This window comes from Asparagus officinalis, chromosome 5 (genome assembly GCF_001876935.1).
Source record: "Asparagus officinalis chromosome 5, Aspof.V1, whole genome shotgun sequence".
Lineage (NCBI taxonomy): Eukaryota > Viridiplantae > Streptophyta > Magnoliopsida > Asparagales > Asparagaceae > Asparagus > Asparagus officinalis.
Window position 1 is genome coordinate 94,784,751 of NC_033798.1, and position 3,966 is coordinate 94,788,716.

The 3,966-nt window shown below is 37.0% G+C and overlaps 1 protein-coding gene and 1 long non-coding RNA gene across 3 annotated transcripts in view; both read right to left on the minus strand.

Annotated features, from left to right (window-relative positions):
• LOC109840240 (transcription factor BIM2-like) overlaps positions 1-2,669 on the minus strand; it is an 11,006-nt gene extending 8,337 nt beyond the window's left edge. For both annotated transcript variants that reach the window (XM_020408808.1, XM_020408807.1), the window contains exon 1: positions 2,540-2,669. The gene's annotated coding sequence lies outside the window, so the exon portion shown is untranslated. The remainder of the gene's footprint in view (positions 1-2,539) is intronic.
• On the minus strand, positions 2,665-3,698 carry LOC109840241. The gene is made up of 3 exons (XR_002246824.1): positions 3,239-3,698; positions 3,057-3,140; positions 2,665-2,733 (listed from the first exon to the last, which is right to left on the minus strand). It is a non-coding gene; the product is annotated as an uncharacterized LOC109840241 (long non-coding RNA).

A 3,966-nucleotide genomic window follows, 5' to 3' on the forward strand; every position in this document is an offset into this window, starting at 1 on the left:
CTTCTCTCATATATCATATATAATAATGTGGCACAAGAGAGAATGCCTTGTAACCACATTTAGTGAAGATTGCGTCACATCATTGTATATGAGGGAATCCTTTCATATGAAATATGATACCTAATAGTCTATATATATGAGGGGTATATGGCACAATCTCCACCGAGTGTGTTTATGATGATTTCTTTCTCCTCTATATAGATAGAATAATAGGCATCATATGCCATATAAGAGTATTTCCTTATATGAGGGGTATATAGCACAATCTCCACCAAGTGTGTTTATGATGATTTCTTTCTCCTCTATATAGATAGAATAATAGGCATCATATGCCATATAAGAGTATTTCCTCATATACAAGAATGTGACACAATAGTCACGAAGTGTGATTATGACGATTTCTTTCTCCTCTTTAGTTCAGTTGATGAAAAATTGTGCTATATCATTTTATGTTAGAGACTCCCACCATATCACATATGTTACTCATTATTCCCACACACATTACGTATATATATGAATGTAATAAATTGAGCCATGTGGGTGTAGTTTAGTACGGTGGGCCACCCTCAACACTTTCTATCGTGGCAATTATAAATTGCTATTGGTTAGGCCTCTTGATAAAGGAGCTTTTGTACGCTAGGTATTGACAGGTAGAATAGATTATAAAATCCACATTGTTGTTGGGGTCACATGCTATAAAAGATTCTCCAATCATTGAGAAGCAGTCGGTCTAGATTAGCATGCGTCTCATTACATTTTCTGTGATTATACGCCAAGATTATTATGTAATCAACATTAGTTCAGATAATAATATTGTGAGCGCATTCACATATTAACAAATTTAATTTCCTTATGATTGAGGTTCGAATGTACAATAAACAATTTTGACGTAATTTTATGGATGTTTGTTATCATCCGTTACGTACAAAAGGAATTCAAATATTGATATTACTCTATAAGTTAGTTGTATTAATCATTTGGGGTTTGTCTAAATTAGTCCGCACCTTTTTCATATTTTGTATTAGTCCCTAAAATCTTAAAAATTTGAAATTAGTACCCCTAAATCCATAAGTATTTTGAAATTAATCCTCCAAATTTTCATATTTTGAAATTAGTCCCCAATCTTATAAGTATTTTGAAATTAGTCCCTCTAAGTTAGCACCCGGTTGAAAGATTTTAGGGACTAATTTCATAAATTGTGGGAACTTACTTCAAAATATGAAGATTTGGAGGACTAGTTTCAATATACTAAAGGATTTGGGGGACTAATGTCAAAATTTAAAAGATTTAGGGGACTAAAACCGATAAAAAACCCTAATCATGATTTGATTATTGACAACAAAAAAGTAAATATTAAACTCAGTGAAAATGCCTGGTTTGCTACTGAAAAAAGAAGATGCTTAGTAATTCAACATGATCATTGAATATTTATTCGACCAATTTTAGATCGGATCTTAAATGCAATAGTTGTTGGCGTTATTACGTAATATCAACGATCTGGGGAGTTTTATGGAAGAAAACAACAACATTACTGTTACCCCCGACATCTCTCCTGAATGAGATCCTATTGGGCATTCAACTTGGCTTCTGTCGCGAGCGCGACCGGTATTTCTGACACAGAAACAGCACGAGAGATCTCTTCAAATCCTTTCACGCACAGTAAATTAAAACACCCAAAATCCCACCCACGAAGAGAAACACATGGCTTTCATCAGCATGGGCCCCACCTTTTTTAACTAACAGCAGCGACGTTCGTTGAGCACGTCTTCTTATCAACACGCGTGACCATCACGTGAACCTCCAACCCAGTCCACCTTGTTCAATTTCCCGCAAATAATAATAGCAATACTGTTTTTCTATATAGAGTGCACGTGGATATTCTATATGAGAGGAGAAAGATAGAGAGAAATAAATTATGCATAGAAATTAATGCAAATCAGAGAAGCTCATGAGCTATTCATTTCTCTATATCTCTCTCATCTTTTGTAGAATGTCCATGGGCACTCTATAAAAGAACCGATAATAATAATAATAATATATAATAACAATAATGAAGGTTTTGTGTCCCTAGACCCAACGTTTACCTGATTTATATATTAATAAATAAGCCAGTTCATTTCCAATATCATTTTTAAACCAAAAATACAATACCGACTTACTGTTAAATTTAGTTTCTGTATTTCATTGTTGGTATTTTGCTATGCTATAATTTTCTTTAATCAACCAGACTTGTGATTAAAAATTCTAATGTTGCAGCAAATTGATGTAATATTTCGACCAGCATGAAACGTGATTCATTATTTGCATCAATCGTTTTGAGGCAGTTAATATAGGACTGAGGTCTTCTGTGCGAGGCCTCATCCCTTTTTCTAGAAAGAGGGGGAAAAAATATATCTATTACCATATGCTTTTAAATATCATAAAATACAGAAATCGGATTTAAAAATAAAAATGAAGGCGAAAACTTCGGGTTATAGAAGAGTTGAAATAAAATAAATAAAAAGTATGGCGTCACGGACTCACGGGTCAATTAAATTACCTCTAGCGCCGCTATCCTTAGCGTCCCAAAGCGTGAAGGCGACTCCCGAATATGGCCCGTACCCACTATCGGGTTCGGGTTTAGTAGCAAGCCCGGGCCCACGCGCGCACGTGACGACCTCAGGCCTCGACGTGCTTCGGGCTCCTCCGGCGTCTCCAGCGGTTTGAGGAAATCGTGGGTCTTGAGAAAAAACCCTGTACGTGTTTGAATTATAATTACAATTAAAAAAGTGGTCCATCCGATTGGATTAAGATACTCATCGGATTGTTTTTGAGGCTAGAATAAGATCAGAGGCAGATCGTAGAATTTGATTATTTTGGTTGATTCCGGAACTAGCCCTAGTATCACGCACGGGATTTTTGCTGATAGATCACCCTCCCCAAAATGACCCCGCCATTTATACAGAATTGGATCTCGGAACTTGCATTGCTCAGGTTGAACCGTAGTTGCAAATTCCGGTTTATTAATAAAGTAAGATGAAAACAATAATCGCAGAATTTTCTATGAAATTAATTACCTTGAGATGCAGGTCTTGAATCTTGAAGCTGGAAAGATGAGTCCTTGTTGTAAAGCGAAAGGAAATCGTGCGTCGCTTTTTTACCTGCAACTCAAGATATTTTCATAAAAGAATTCAAACTTTAATAACTAAAATGATACATAGTACTTAAGAGACGCGCCTTCAAATTTTCGAATCCGTACCTTGGCACTCCATCAACATGAGTTTCGCTTCCCTTGGTTCGGATCTTTGATCGCCTCGAGAATTCGATTCAAGCGGTAATTAAAACCCTAGAATTCTAATAATCGAAGGACATCAAAAGATCGATCAGACTAAAAAATTTAGCTTAGATCCACGAGAGCGCAGAGTGATCTTATGGACTCTGGTTAAGCTCGGGGAGACCCTGTAGAAAACGGATCTCCGTCGTCGAACAGCGAGAATCTCCGTAGAATTCGTACGAATTCCGAATAATTTGTCGATAAAAAGGATCGATGGTGGCCCGCAAACCTGAGGCTCGGAGAAAGAGAATTGAAGAGAGCAGAAATGCAGCAAAATTCAAGTGAAATGAAATGCAAATTTATTCGAGAGACGAGATCTATGGGTTTATATATAGCCGCAGAGCTGAAGACATAGTAGGAGACGGGTCGGGGAGTTTCTTTTATACGGCGCTTTTATTTATTTATTTATTTATTTCTTAGTTTATTAACCCCTTTTTCCAATCTCGGTCTCTGTCGATACACCAGAACACCGTTATAATAAACGTCGTTTAGAGATTAACGGCCACGGGTTGTGGATCACGTGCCAGCAGCGCAGTTGACTGCGGTTGGGCGCTCACAACAGTCAAAAGGATAAGAAAATTATGATTAGGGAGCTCTAATCCCGATTAAATGGGTCGGGGATTTACTGAACACCTGAACAGTTAGCAGACGAA